The 16,428-nt window shown below is 47.2% G+C and overlaps 1 long non-coding RNA gene across 1 annotated transcript; it reads left to right on the top strand.

Annotated features, from left to right (window-relative positions):
* Positions 1–1,217: 1,217 nt before the first annotated feature.
* LOC116989994 lies at positions 1,218–4,178 on the top strand. Its single transcript, XR_004416378.1, has 3 exons — positions 1,218–1,228; positions 3,199–3,209; positions 4,021–4,178. It is a non-coding gene; the product is annotated as an uncharacterized LOC116989994 (long non-coding RNA).
* The last annotated feature ends 12,250 nt before the right edge of the window (positions 4,179–16,428 follow it).

The raw sequence follows: 16,428 nt of genomic DNA, 5'->3' as shown, positions 1-16,428 counted from the left end.
CTTCCCTTCCCTTTCTCCGCTTCTCTGAATCCATGTCGGAAAAATGCTGAAAAGCAGGACCTCCAGGGTTGTTATCTCCGGTTTGCTTCCAGTTCCTCGTGCCGGCGAGAGCAGGAACAGGGAGATACGGGACCTGAACGTGTGGCTGAGGAACTGGTGCACGGGGCAGGGATTTAGATTCTTAGACCACTGGGATCTGTTTTGGGGTAAGGGGGAACTGTACAAAAGGGACGGATTGCATCTTAACAGGTGTGGGACCAGCATTCTGGCAGGCAGGTTTGCCACTGCTACACGGGTGGTTTTAAACTGAATAAGGGGGGTGGGGTGTCGAATGGGCTAGTGGAGGATGGAGTTAAATGGAAAGGGTTTCTTAAATGTGTGAGCGTAGAGACAGAGGGGTGTAAAATGAGGGTAGAAGCAATAGGTAGCAAGGTGAAAAGTAAAAGTGGCAGGCTGGAAAATACAGGGCAAAAATCAAAAAGGGCCACTTTTCAACAAAATTGTATAAGGGGTAAGAGTGTTGTAAAAACAAGCCTGAAGGCTTTGTGTCTCAATGCAAGGAGCATTCGTAATAAGGTGGATGAGTTGAATGTGCAGATAGCTATTAATGACTATGATATGGTTGGGATCACGGAGACATGGCTCCAGGGTGACCAAGGCTGGGAGCTGAACATCCAGGGATATTCAATATTCAGGAGGGATAGAGAGAAAGGAAAAGGAGGTGGGGTAGCGTTGCTGATTAGAGAGGAGATTAACGCAATGGAAAGGAAGGACATTAGTTTGCAGGATGTGGAATCGGTATGGGTAGAGCTGCGAAACACTAAGGGGCAGAAAACGCTGGTGGGTGTTGTGTACAGGCCACCTAACAGTAGTAGTGAAGTTGGAGATGGTATCAAACAGGAAATTAGAAATGCGTGCGACAAAGGCAAAACCGTTATAATGGGTGACTTCAATCTACATATAGATTGGGTAAATCAAATTGGCAGGGGTGCTGAGGAAGAGGATTTTTTGGAATGTATGCGGGATAGTTATCTAAATCAACATGTAGAGGAACCAACGAGAGAGCAGGCTATTTTAGACTGGGTATTGAGTAATGAGGAAGGGTTAGTTAGCAGTCTTGTTGTACGTGCCCCCTTGGGCAAGAGTGACCATAATATGGTTGAGTTCTTCATTAGGATGGAGAGTGACATTGTTAATTCAGAAACAATGGTTCTGAACTTAAAGAAAGGTAACTTTGAGGGTATGAGACGTGAATTGGCCAAGATTGACTGGCAATTAATTCTAAAAGGGTTTACGGTGGATATGCAATGGAAGACATTTAAAGACTGCATGGATGAACTACAAAAATTGTTCATCCCAGTTTGGCAAAAGCATAAATCAGGAAAGGTAGTGCATCCGTGGATAACAAGGGAAATCAGAGATAGTATCAAAGCGAAGGATGATGCGTACAAATTAGCCAGAAAAAGCAGCATACCGGAGGACTGGGAGAAATTCAGAGACCAGCAGAGGAGGACAAAGGGCTTAATTAGGAAAGGAAAAATAGATTATGAAAGAAAACTGGCAGGGAACATAAAAACTGACTGCAAAAGTTTTTATAGATATGTGAAAAGAAAGAGATTAGTTTAAACAAATGTAGGTCCCTTGCAGTCAGAAACGGGTGAGTTGATCATGGGGAACAAGGATATGGGGAACAAGGATATGGCGGATCAATTGAATAACTACTTTGGTTCCGTCTTCACTAAGGAAGACATAAATAATCTGCCGGAAATAGCAGGGGACCGCGGGTCAAAGGAGTTGGAGGAATTGAGTGAAATCCAGGTTAGCCGGGAAGTGGTGTTGGGTAAATTGAATGGATTAAAGGCCGATAAATCCCCAGGGCCAGATAGGCTGCATCCCCACTTTTTAAGAAGGGAGGGAGAGAGAAAACGGGGAATTACAGACCAGTTAGTCTAACATCGGTAGTGGGGAAACTGCTAGAGTCAGTTATTAAAGAAGGGATAGCAGCACATTTGGAAAGTGGTGAAATCATTGGACAAAGTCAGCATGGATTTACAAAAGGTAAATCATGTCTGACGAATCTTATAGAATTTTTCGAGGATGTAACTAGTAGCGTGGATAGGGGAGAACCAGTGGGTGTGGTGTATCTGGACTTCCAGAAGGCTTTCGACAAGGTCCCACATAAGAGATTAGTTTACAAACTTAAAGCACACGGCATTGGGGGTTTAGTATTGATGTGGATAGAGAACTGGCTGGCAAACAGGAAGCAAAGAGTAGGAGTAAACGGGTCCTTTTCACAATGGCAGGCAGTGACTAGTGGGGTACCGCAAGGCTCAGTGCTGGGACCCCAGCTATTTACAATATATATTAATGATTTGGATGAGGGAATTGAAGGCAATATCTCCAAGTTTGCAGATGACACTAAGCTGGGGGGCAGTGTTAGCTGTGAGGAGGATGCTAGGAGACTGCAAGGTGACTTGGATAGGCTGGGTGAGTGGGCAAATGTTTGCAGATGCAGTATAATGTGGATAAATGTGAGGTTATCCATTTTGGTGGCAAAAACAGGAAAGCAGAATATTATCTAAATGGTGGCCGACTAGGAAAAGGGGAGATGCAGCGAGACCTGGGTGTCATGGTACACCAGTCATTGAAAGTGGGCATGCAGGTGCAGCAGGCAGTGAAGAAAGCGAATGGTATGTTAGCTTTCATAGCAAAAGGATTTGAGTATAGGAGCAGGGAGGTTCTACTGCAGTTGTACAGGGTCTTGGTGAGACCACACCTGGAGTATTGCGTACAGTTTTGGTCTCCAAATCTGAGGAAGGACATTATTGCCATAGAGGGAGTGCAGAGAAGGTTCACCAGACTGATTCCTGGGATGTCAGGACTGTCTTATGAAGAAAGACTGGATAGACTTGGTTTATACTCTCTAGAATTTAGGAGATTGAGAGGGGATCTTATAGAAACTTACAAAATTCTTAAGGGGTTGGACAGGATGCAGGAAGATTGCTCCCGATGTTGGGGAAGTCCAGGACAAGGGGTCACAGCTTAAGGATAAGGGGGAAATCCTTTGAAACCGAGATGAGAAGAACTTTTTTCACACAGAGAGTGGTGAATCTCTGGAACTCCCTGCCACAGAGGGTAGTCGAGGCCAGTTCATTGGCTATATTTAAGAGGGAGTTAGATGTGGCCCGTGTGGCTAAGGGGATCAGGGGGTATGGAGAGAAGGCAGGTACGGGATACTGAGTTGGATGATCAGCCATGATCATATTGAATGGCGGTGCAGGCTCGAAGGGCCGAATGGCCTACTCCTGCACCTAATTTCTATGTTTCTATGTTTCTATGTTTCTATGTCAGGGAAAAGGCGAGTGGCCAGAGTCCATTCCCAGCCAGCGGACTCCATCGGCCGCGTTCACTGCGCTTCCTCCCAACCTGCTTCCCGTCAAATTCCCTTTCCATTCTCCTTGTATTTTCGCGCCTGTTGCACCAATGAAGGAACAGTGATATTTGAGTTACCAGACAGCCATACAAAGTGAAAAGCAACAAGACACACAGCCACAGTGGAATCCACATTCCCCACTGTGACGGAAGGTAATAAAGTTCAACCATCTTCCTCCTTTGTTCACCCGTGGTCGGGGCTGTTGAACCCTCCGTGGTTTGAACTCTTCCATTGGTGATTCTCGGCAAAGGATCGCAGGCTCCGCGATGTTAAAGTCCGCGCCGCACCCGGGGCTTGAAGCTCCGGGCCGGTCTTCAGGAAAGGCCGCACCACTGCACACTGTTAGGCCACAGGGGGGACAGAGATACGATATGGAGCAAAATCGCATCTCCGTCGAGGTAAGTGACTGTAAAAAGTCCCCACCCACCCCCCACATAAAACAAACCGAGAAAATTTAAAACATACTTATAAAACATACTTAAAATAATAAAAACTGAGAGGGGACAGACAGACTGTTGGCGAGGCAGCTACTGCGGTGGCGTCACCCGGTGGAATTAGTAGACGTGGATAGATTTCTAAATGGGGAGAGTATCCAGAAATCGGCGGTACAATGGGACTTGGGATTGCTGGTGCAGGATTCTCAAAAAGTTAATCTGCAAGTCAAATCAGTCGCAAAGAAAGCAAACTCAATGCTAGCATTTATTTCAACAGGGCTTGTATACAAAAACAGGGATGTAATGTCGAGGCTCCATAGAGCGCTGGTAAGACCGCAATTGGAATATTGTGAGCAATTTTAGGCCACCATATCTGAGGAAGGGTGTGCAGGCTCTGGAGAGGGTCCAGAGGAGGTTTACAAGAATGATCCCAGGAATGAGTAGGTTCGCCTATGATGAGCGTTTGTCTGCACTGGGCCTGTACTCGCTGGAGTTTAGAAGAATGATGGGGGGCCTCATTGAAACGTACAGAATAGTGAAAAGCTTGGAGTGAATGTGGAGAGGATGTTTCCACTAGTGGGAGCGTCTCGGACTAGAGGCAATGAGCTCAGAATTAAAGGGCGTTCTTTTAGGAAGGAGATGAGGAGAAATTGTGTTAATCATGGAGTGGTGAATCTGTGGAATTCTTTGCCACAGAAGGCTGTGGAGGCCAGGTCATTGGATATTTTTAAGGTAGAGATAGATAGATTCTTGATTATTCCGGGTGTCTGAGGTTATGGGGAGAAGGCAGGAGAATGGGGTGAGAAGGGAGAGATAGATCAGCCATGATTGAATGGCGGAATAGATTTGATGGTCCGAATGGCCTCATTCTACTCCTATCACTTATGACCTCATGAGCCAATGGAAGGGAGGTTGATGCTTCATTGTGGTTGATCCAGGAGATATTGTTGGTGATATATACAGCCAAGAACTCAAACCTCTCGACCAAAGCCCCCTCGCCAAAACATAGCAAACTGTAAAATCTTGCCAAGACAGTGTAATCAAAATGTAGAGATTTGCACCCTCCCTCTGTTGTAAGGAATACCACTTGTCTGGGATCCCAGCTGGATAACATGTTTGTTTTGTTTTTGTTTGGTTCAATAAAATGCAAATAAATGAAAATGGCGCAATGGTAGAGTTATTGTCTCCCAGTGCCAGAGACCTGGGTTCCATCCTGACTACAGGTACATGTCTGTACAGAGTTTGTACCTTCTCCCTGTGACCTGCGTGGGTTTTATCCGGGATCTTCGGTTTCCTCCCACACTCCAAACACGTACAGGATTCTAGGTTAATTGGCTTGGTATACAGGTAAAATGTAAAAACATTGTCCCCTAGTGTGTGTCGGGTAGCGTTAATGGGCGGGGGTCGATGGTCGGTGCGGACTTGGTGGGCGGAAGGGCCTGTTTCCGTGCTGTATCTGAACTAAACTAAAACATTGATGTTGACTGACGATTCACCTTGTCGTGGTGGAGAAGCTTGTGTGGACCTGAGATCCTGAGAGCGATGCCGCCTGGAGCTATCGATGCTCCTGGTAGGGCCACCCATGGCGGTAAGGTTGAGGGGGAGGTCTCTGACAAAGAGCAATTCAACCAAGACCTCAACGGTGGAACAGGCGGAGGACGATGGCTGACCTTAGTGGAGCGTCACAGTCACAACGGCTGGGAAGGCGGATGAAGGCTGCAGCAGAAAAGAGTCTCCGGTCGTCTTGGACTCCATGCCACTGGATCCTGACCCAGATCTGTCAAGGACCGTGGGTTGTCTGTCTGTGCACCAGTCTCACCACGTTAAACAAAGTCACGCACAGGCGTCCTCCATATAGGGAATAGCACCCTGGAGTCACCCATGGCCAGCCATGACTGAAGGGAGCCTTAGAAGACTGGGGCAGCAGGAAGCATTGATGGAGCAAAGAGACCTTTCTGCAGTTGTACAGGGCCCTAGTGAGACCACACCTGGAATATTGTGTGCAGTTTTGGTCCCCTAATTTGAGGAAGGACATTCTTGCTATTGGGGGTGTGCAGCGTAGGTTTACAAGGTTAATTTCCGGGATGGCGGGGCTGTCATATGCTGAGAGAATGGAGCAGCTGGGCTTGTACACTCTGGAGTTTAGAAGGATGCGAGGGGATCTTATTGAAACATATAAGGTTCTTAAGGGTTTGGACACGCTAGAGGCTGGAAACATGTTCCCGATGTTGGGGGTAGTCCTGAACCAGGGGCCACAGTTTAAGAATAAAGGGTAAGCCATTTAGAACAGAGCCGAGGAAACACTTTTTCACACAGAGAGTTGTGAGTCTGTGGAATTCTCTGCCTCGGAGGGCGGTGGAGGCCGGTTCTCTGGATACTTTCAAGAGAGAGCTAGATAGAGCTCTTAAAGTTAGCGGAGTCAGGGGATATAGGGAGAGGGCAGGAACGGGGTACTGATTGGGGATGGTCAGCCATGATCACATTGAATGGCGGTGCTGGCTCGAAGGGCCGAATGGCCTCCTCCTGCACCTATTGTCAATGGAGTCATTGGCGAGGAGTCTGGTCTGTGTGATGTCATGTTGAATCCTGCATTTACCCTGCTTTATCTGAAGATGGCAGTAAACACTACACAATGTCCGAAGATAGACACAAAAAGCTGGAGTAACTCAGCGGGACAGGCAGCATCTCTGGAGAGAAGGAATGGGTGACGCTGCTGGTCGAGACCCTTCTTCAGACTGGTTGGGGGAGAAGGAAAACGAGACATATAGACGGCGATGTGGAGAGATAAAGAACAATGAATGAAAGATATGCAAAAAGTAACGATGATAAAGGCCATTGTTAGCGGTCTGTGGGGTGAGAACGAGAAGCTTGTGCGACTTGTGTGTGGGAGGGATAGAGAGAGAGAGAGGGAGGGAATGCCGGGGCTACTTCAAGTGAGAAAAATCAATATTCAAACCCCACAGACCTTAATATCACACACCATTTTTGATTTTCTTACTTCCGGCTCTCTGCCCTCTAAAGCTTCCAACCTTATCGTTCCCCAGCCCCGCACGGCCCGATTTTACCTTCTCCCCAAAATCCACAAACAGGACTGTCCTGGCAGACCCATTGTTTCTGCTTGTTCATGTCCCACCGAATTAATTTCCACATACCTCCATCCTATCCCCCCTGGTCCGTTCACTCCCCACCTATGTCCAAGACACCTCACACGCTCTTCGTATCTTCAATGGCTTCCGTTTTCCAGGCCCCCACTCCCTCATCTTTACTATGGACGTCCAGTCACTCTACACCTCCATCCCAGCCTATGTGTACTGTGTGTACTGTGCATAATGAAGACAACCAACTCTGAATGTGTGCTGTACCTGTAGATGGCAGTAAACATTACACAATGTGCACTGCACACAATGGGCACAACAAACTCTGAATATGGAACCAAACTGGACAAGGTACACACATGATATAAGGCACAATGACCACAGTCTACAGCATGAATTCAGCTCCCAATAAATACAATAACGTTCACACAAAATCAATCCATATATTGAGCATGTTTAAGAATGAACTGCAGATGCTGGAAAAATCGAATGTGGACAAAAATGCTGGAGAAACTCAGCGGCTGAGGCAGCATCTATGGAGCGAAGGAATAGGAGACGTTTCGGGTCGAGATCCTTCTTCAGACTGATGAGGGGGTGGGAGGGCGGGAAAAAGAAAGGAAGAGGCGGAGACAGTGGGCTGTGGGAGAGCTGGGAAGGGGAGGGGAAGGAGGGAGAAAGCAAGGACTACCTGAAATTGGAGAAGTCAATGTTCATACCGCTGGGGTGTGAACTGCCCAAGCGGAATATGAGGTGCTGCTCCTCCAATTTGCGGTGGAACTCACTCTGGCCATGGAGGAGGCCCAGGACAGAAAGGTTAGATACGGAATGGGAGGGGGAGTTGAAGTGCTGAGCCACCGGGAGATCAGGTTGGTTAATGCGAACTGTGCAGAGGTTTTGGGCGAAGTGATCGCCAAGCCTGCGCTTGGTCTCACCGATGCAGCTGACACCTAGAGCAGCGGATGCAATAGATGAGGTTGGAGGAGGTGCAGGTGAACCTCTGCCTCACCTGGAAAGACTGCTTGGGTCCTTGGATGGAGTCGAGGGGGGAGGTAAAGTGACAAGTGAGCATACTACACACCATTCCTTGAACCTGCTTGTCACAGTTTTCAAGACTCCAGTACCTTCTTCCTCATGGTAGGAGTGGTTCAATGGTTCTATGGTAGTTTGTACCTGAGTGCAGTGAGGTTATTTTTCTGCACACAGACCAGTGACAATCCCTCTCTACATTAGGCATGATCATACCAAGTTTCTTGGTTTCTTGGTCCTCCAAAATATTCCAAATGTAATTTAAACTGGAGGTGGTGGAGGGAGGACTTAAGCCAGAAAGGGTTATTGGGAAGAAAGAGCTACTTTAAATGTAGTTGCATCTGGTTGGGTAACTATAGTAGGGTGGAGATTATTCCATGCTTTAATTGTGCGGGGGAAGAACGAATTGCTGTACACATCTGTCTTTGTAGCTGGGATCACAAATTGGATCGAATGCCCTCGTCTGCTCCTAATTGGTTTGGGTTTGGTGTAGGCCTTGTAGTCTATGTCGAGCTGACCATTTAACATTTTGTAAAAACAGGTCAAACGGTGAGCTTCACGTCTGTCTTGGAGAGGGTTCCACCCCGACCAGAGAATTCAGAGGTTTGGTGACACTCGCTTCTCTCTCATAGGTGTTAGTAACAAATCGAGCTGCCTGTCTTTGGACACGTTCGATGGATGAAATGTTCAAGTGTGTAAGAAAGTCGACCACATTGACTCCATACACCAGAGTCACCATGTTTCAGGCACCATCTTCTACGCATTCACTTCAAGTCTGAAGGGCTGCATGGTGGCTCAGCAGTAGAGTTGCTACCTTACAGCGCCAGGGACTCGTGTTTGATCCTGACTATGGATGCTGGCCCGTACAGAGTTTGTACCTTCTCTACGTGACCTACTTGGGGTTTTCTCCAGTTTCCTCCCACACTCCAATGACGTACAGGTCTGTAGGCTAATTGGCTTGCTATAATTGTAAACTGTCTCTAGTGTGTGTAGGATAGTGTTAATGTGTGGGGATCACTGGTCACTGCTCACTTGGTGGTCTGATGGGTCTGTTTCATAAGGTCATAAGGAATAGGAGTAGAATTAGGCCATTCGGCCTATCATGTCTACACCATTCAATAATGGCTGAACTATTTCTCCCTCCTAACCCCATTCTCCTGCCTACTCCCCATGACCTCTGACACCCGCACTAATCAAGAAACTATCTCTGCCTTAAAAAATATCCACTTGGCCACCACAGCCTTCTGTGGCAAAGAATTCCACAGATTCACCACCCTCCGACCAAATAAATTTCTCCTCAACACTTTCCTAAAAGAGCATCATTTAACTCTGAGGCTGTTACCTCTAGTCGTAGACTCTCCCATTAGTGGAAACATCCTCTCCACAGATTTCTGCGCTATATCTCAAATGAACTAAACTAAAAGTCTAAAATTTCCCAAAAAAATGAAGAGTCTTAACTTGGCTGTAAAGGGCCATTGCCCCAGGTCAGAGATGCAAGGGTCGGACTGGTCAGTGATGTACAAATATTCTCTACCACTACTCAATGCCACTGAGTGAAATGAGAGCATGGCCAGGGTGGTGTGGGTACTATTCAACCAGGTACTATTCGATCCATGAAGTCTACTCCGCCATTCAATCCTCTCCATCCTAACCCCATTCTCCTGCCATCTCCCCAAAATACCCTGATCCCTGAACTAATCAGGAACCTGTCAATCTCTGCCTTAAATCTCTGCCTTAAACATATCCATTGACTTGGCCACCACAGTTTCTATGGCAAAGAATTGCACAGATTCACCACCCTCTGACACCACCCTCATACCACCAGGGGCGCCGTACGATGGCAGCTCCGCCGGCAGTCTGTTCGTTTTATCATCTTTTTTTTATTTTAAGTGTTTGTTATAAATGTGTTTTAATGTTCTCCGGTTTGTTTTATGTGGGGGGAAGGGGATGGGATCGGGGGGGGAAACTTTTTTTCAGGTTCTTACCTTGCCGGGGATGAGATTAATTGTCGAACGCAATCTCAGGGCGCTCTGCAGCCTATCATCGATGGAGGTGGAGGCCTCCTCGGGCTGTCATGAGCCCCAACGCGGGGTGCGAACTTACCATCGGAGCCGATCCCTTGCCTAGGATTGCTCCCACCGCGAACACCGCGGACTTTACCATCAACAACTCGCAGTCTCGGGAGAGGCCGAGTCGGGAAGCTCCAATGACACAGAAGGTTCGACCAGCCCCGACCCGAGGTTCGATCGCCCGGCGTGGGGGAGCGGACATTCCCCCGATGCGGGAGCTGATCGCCTCGATGCGGAGGGCCCGAATGCCTCCGGCTACGGGAGTCAAGATCATCCCGTCAATGGAGGACTCGAGGCCCACGACCGAGGAAGAACTAAGGGAAGGGACTTGAACTTTATTTCGCCTTCCATCACAATGAGGAATGTGTGGGAGTCACTGTGGTGGATGTTCATGTTAAAATGTGTTTTGGGTGATCTGTTAGTTTTTACTTGTATGACTGACTTGGCAAATGAAATTCCTTGTATGTTGCAAAACATACTTGGCAAATAAAGTGCTATTCCCATTCTGATTCTACAGAAATTCCTCCTCATCTCTTCTCTAAAGGTACATCCTTTTATTATGAGGCTACACCCTCTGGTTCTAGACTCTCCCACTAGTGGAAACATCCTCTCAGAATCCACTGTTTCCAGGCCTTTTACTATTCGCTAGGTTTCAATGAGGTTTCCCCTCATCCTCGTACATTTCCTCTGGACCTAGTGAGACCGCACCTGGAGTATTGTGTGCACTTTTGGTCCTCAAATTTGAGGAAGGACATTCTTGCTATTGAGGGAGTGCAGCGTAGGTTCACAAGGTTAATTCCCGGAATGGCGGGACTGTCAAATGCTGAGAGAATGGAGCGGCTGGGCTTGTATACTCTGGGGTTTAGAAGGATGAGAGGGTATCTTATTGAAACATATAAAATTATTAAGGGTTTGGACCCGCTAGAGGCAGGGAACATGTTCCCGATGTCAGGGGTGTCCAGAACCAGGGGCTTTAAGAATAAGGGGTAAGCCATTTGGACCGGAGATGAGGAAACACCTTTTCTCACAGAGTTGTGAGTCTGTGGAATTCTCTGCCTCAGAGGGCGGTGGAGGCCGGTTGAATGGATACTTTCAAGAGAGAGCTAGATAGGGCTCTTAAAGATAGCGAAGTCATGGGATATGGGGAGAAGGCAGGAACGGGGTACTGATTGTGGATGATCAGGCATGATCACAGTGAATGGCGGTGCTGGCTCGTAGGGCCGAATGGCCTACTCCTGTACCTATTGTCTAGTGTCTATTGACTCGGTAGGCCGAAAGGCCTGCCCCATACAACACGATCCCACGTTCTGTGTAACAATCTTATTTAAATAAGAAAGTGTTGTTGAGTGAATTGTGGAAAACAAGCAGAATTACCCTACACACTTTCTTCAGTTTCAGGAGAAGATTTTCCAGTAAGACCTCCCTTCTCTCAGCTCAAGCAGTTTGATAAAAGTTCCCGGCCAACTCATTTCTTAGAACCAGCTCCCCACACACAGAGACACTTTCTATACCTGGCCCCCTCTGCTTTACTATTCCTTTCACCTCACTGAACCTGAGAGACTGGTCCACCTCTTTGTTTCACTCCACCACTCTCTGCACCCACTCTCAGCTACACCTGGCCTCCTGAAAGCACAGCTTCCTGGAAACACAAGGAGAAACAACTAACGTTACTTTCAAGAGTCAGCAGAAATACAGCACAAACATTTCTCACCGTTTCACTCCCTCCATCACCTCTGGTGCTCTCTACACATCTTGCCTTCTCAGGTAGACACAAAATGCTGGAGTAACTCAACGGGACAGGCAGCATCTCTAGAGAGAAGGAATGGGTGACGTTTCGGGTGAAGACCCTTCTTATAGACAATAGACAATAGGTGCAGGAGTAGGCCATACGACGCTTCGAGCCAGCACTGCCATTCAATGTGATCATGGCTGATCATCCCCAATCAGTACCCCGCTCCTGCCTTCTCCCCATATCCCCTGACTCCCTATCTAGCTCTCTCTTGAAAGTATCCAGAGAACCGGCCTCCACCGCCCTCTGAGGCAGAGAATTCCACAGGTTCACTACTCTCTTTCAAGAGAGAGCTAGATAGGGCTCTTAAAAATAGCAGCCAGGGGATATGGGGAGAAGGCAGGAATGGGGTACTGATTGGGGCTGATCAGTATGTTCTCCCCGTGACCTCAAGGGTTTCCTCCGGGCGCTCTGGTTTCCTCTAATGACGTAAAGGTTTTGTAGGTTAATGTGGCTTTTGTAATTTAAATTGTCCCCAGTGTTAGTGTACGGGGATTGCTGGTGGACGCACACTTGGTGGGCCGAATGGCCAGATGGGGCAGGTGCTTGTAGCTCAGTGTCACTCATGTTATGACGCATGCTTTAGTAGTTACGCCCACTTGCTTTTACAGCGCTGCTCCCTGCCTGTTTTCCCTTGGAATTAGAGAGACGCGCTAGCATGCAGTTATCAATGCTTTGTCGTTAATAAAGTCTTTGGACATTTATCATGGTGTAAGACTTCAGTTATTAATACAGCCGAAACACAACAGTGCTCTAACACATTTGATAGATACGTGGACAGGTACATGGATGGATAGGAAATATTTGGAGGGATGTGGTCCAAACGCAGTCAGCTGGGATCAGCATCAATGGGGCATGTTGTCCGGCACGGGGAAGTTGGGCCGAAAGGCCTGTGTCTGTGCTGTATGAATCTACGCCCATGGATAGGAAAGGTTTAGCCGGATGTGGGCCAAACGTGGGAAGGTGGGACAGGCGTAGATGGGGCATCCTGGTTGGCATGGGGAAGTTGGGCCGAAGGGCCTGTTTCTGTGCTGGTTGACACTATGGCTCTATGACTTGGTCAACATGGGGAAGTTGGGCCGAAGGGCCTGTTTCCGTGCTGTATGATGATGTGAATCTCTGACTCAATGGCCCGAGCAAGTTGGGCCAAAGGACCTGTCTCCACTTTAATTAAAACATGCAACCACCTATGCAGGTAGAGAAGTACAAACACCCTCTCATCTCTATGTACCTATGCTAATATTATACTTGTGATCTTTATTCCATGCTACATGGACAGAACGGCAAACACACACGCAGGCACACACACACCAAATAACACAAGAAAACATATTCAGAGACATATTGTGGCACAGATCTCGAGGCTGAATAGCATCGATCTCTAAGGTGAATGGTGGTTGATAAATCTTAGAACCCACTACAGTTTATCATTAGTCAGTACATTCATATTTGATAGAAGCATGGAAAAATAGGCGTAGGAGTAGGCAATTCGGCCTTTCGAACCAACTCCGCCATTCAATATGATCATGGCTGATCATCTAAAATCAGTACCCCGTTCCGGCATTTCCCCCCAATATCCCTTAATTCCTTTAGCACTAAGATCAAATCTAACTCTCTTGAAACCATCCAGTAAATTGGCCTCCATTGTGGCCTTCTGTGGCAGAGAATTCCGCAGATTCAGAACTCAGTTGCCTGATAACAGATGAGAAGAAACCGTCCCTGAATCTAGTGTCTTGTACAGTTGTATCAAATCGTGTATTTCATACCTTCACGTCCGTCACCACCCTGCCCATCCCTGGTGCAATTGTCATGGAGCTGTGTGTCTGCATTCCAATGCCTCTCTCATCTGCTAAAAATAACACAGGGCGATACCAGTTAGTGTGAAAAATATGCCCTGGCCTGTTTTACAAACTTGCATCACTTTTATCTGTTCAATAAATCAGCTTTTATTCCGCCTATTGGTCCAGTTCATGAAAATCTTGTTCCATCCCAGATAAATATATTCACTCTCCACAATGTCACCATAAAAACGTAGAAACATAGACACGTAGAAAATAGGTGCAGGAGTAGGCCATTCTGCCCTTCTAGCGAGCACCGCCATTCAATATGATGATGGCAGATCATCCAAAATCAGTACCCTATTCCTGCTTTCTCCCCATAGCCCTTGATTGCGTAAACCCTAAGAGCAATATCTAACTCTCTCTTGAATACATCCAGTGAATTGGCCTCCACTGCCTTCTGTGGCCGAGAATACCACAGATTCACAACTTTCCGGTGCATAGGTTTTTCTGCATCTCAGTCCTAAATGGCCTTCCTCGGATTCTTAAACTATGACCCCTGGTTCTGGACTCCCCCAACATTTTTGCCTGCATCAAACCTATCCAATCCTTTATGAGTTTTATATGTTTCTATAAGATCCTCTCTCATCCTTCTAATTTCCAGTGAGTACAAGCCCAGTCGACTTGCAACCTATCTTCCACTAATCCTAGCCCATCATTTAGCTTGTAACATCACAAATATATCCCTTGCATAAGGCCGGGATACACTTACACAGACTACAACTACAAAAAAATACACATCCTGCATGTCATAGTCATAAATTAATAGTGTGGAAACGGGCCCTTCAGCCCAACTTGCCTGCACCCGGCCAACAATATCCCACCTACACCAGTCCTACTTGCCTGCGCTTGGTCCATATCCTTCCAAACCTGTCCTCTCCATGTACCTGTCTAACTATTTCTTATCTGATGGGATAGTCCCAGCCTCAACTATGTTGTTCCATATACCCACATGTGTGAAAAGGTTACCCCTCCTTTCCTATTAAATCTACCCCCCTTCACCTTAAACCTACAGTATATCCTCTGGTTCCTGATTCACCTACCTAGAGACCCGAGTTCGATCCTGACTACGGGTGCTGTCTGTACAGAGCTTGCACCTCTATAAGATCTCCCCTCATCCTCCTGCGTTCCAAGGAATAGAGACCCAGTCTACTCAACCTCTCCCTGTAGCTCACACCCTCTAATCCTGGCAACATCCTTGTATGTCTTTTCTCAACCAATATGCTTGACAATATATTTTTATAACATGTCATATGTTTCCTTTCTGCCTCCAACTGACACTATTTCTTCTCCACCAAACCCACCTACTGCCTTCCTCTGCTGCCTCTGACATTTGCTCTGCAGCCTGATGTAGACTCTGTCTGCAAATTCCTAGCTCTCCAAATAGCGACGTGATTGATCTCGCTATGAAACCTCTACACCCCAAATTTACCGTCTGCCTCTTGCTCTCCATCCTCGCTGCTCAACTTCTGCTGCCAAATCTACATATCTAAGACTTTTACTTTTATAAGCCTCACCCAGCAAGTTCTCCCAAGGCACCGTCAGTTCTATAACATACACTGTCCGCTGACTAACTGATATAACACTATATCAGGCTTCAAACTACTAGTAATTATTCTATGTGGAACAAGGAAGTTTAGGAGGAATTTCATCCTAAATCTACCCGCATCTCCCGATCATTGGCTCCCCGTAACTGACCTAACTCATACCTGTCTGTAAACTTCTCTCCTCGATCCTTATCTTCCCCAGGAACACAATGAATAGTTACACCCCCATCCTGATGCCTACTGAATTCACCTGTACTCTACTCCTCTCAATTGCTACAGCTATGCACTTCAAAATTTGGTTATGCCGCCAGGTATATAGACCCTGAGAAAGACTAACCCCACATACTGATAACAGTCTGAAGTAGGGTTTCGGCCCGAAACGTTGCCTATTTCCTTCGCTCCACAGATGCTGCTTCATCCGCTGACTTTCTCCTGCATTTTTGTCTTCTGATAATATATGCCTCAAAGTTGTCACCTTTGAACACAAGGGACATGTCGGGTCCCCACCCATTTATTGCTTGATTTTCTGCGGTGATGGCAGCACATCACAAATCGCCCTGACAAGGAAACTTACACGACCCGCCTCTATGCACCACTGGTCCCTCCAGCTAAACCCCTCTTTTCTAAATTTCCCCCAGTTCATCCACTGTCCATGCTTAACCTATGCTTTCACTAAATTTACTATTAATCCTCTCTAGAGAAATCCGAAGCACTCCAAATAAGACGATATGGTACAGATCCAAGCGTGTTTGCCAGGTCCAAAAACATTACATGCAAATCTCTCCTCTCGAGCTTGGCTGTTGAATCAGGTCCAATATTACACTAATGTGTTCTAAGCAACCTGTGAAACCTGGGATACCTGCTTTATGCATTGTGGTATCTATTAACATGATCCTTTCTAAACCAGTTACCAGCCTCTGTGCCACTATGCTAAAGAACATATAACCTTTTACCAACCTCCCCCTTCATTCCCCATCCGATTTATTTGGGTGAAACTGACGGAAATGTGTTTTTTGTTCGCCCGCATGTGCCTGAGGCCGATCGGCCTCTCCCCCGGTCCCGGGGCTGCGCTGCCCGAGTCTCTCCCCGACCCCCAGGGAACCCTCTGATTATCTGCTTCTCCCCCCAGCCTCCGTCACCCTGGACGTGGAAACACGGGTCCGGGGCTCAAAGTGTCTGACGATCGGAAGGGGGTGA

The sequence above is a fragment of the Amblyraja radiata genome, chromosome 30 (genome assembly GCF_010909765.2).
Source record: "Amblyraja radiata isolate CabotCenter1 chromosome 30, sAmbRad1.1.pri, whole genome shotgun sequence".
Lineage (NCBI taxonomy): Eukaryota > Metazoa > Chordata > Chondrichthyes > Rajiformes > Rajidae > Amblyraja > Amblyraja radiata.
The sequence above is the reverse complement of the archived record's forward strand: the minus strand, read 5'-3'. Positions and strand labels throughout refer to the sequence as shown.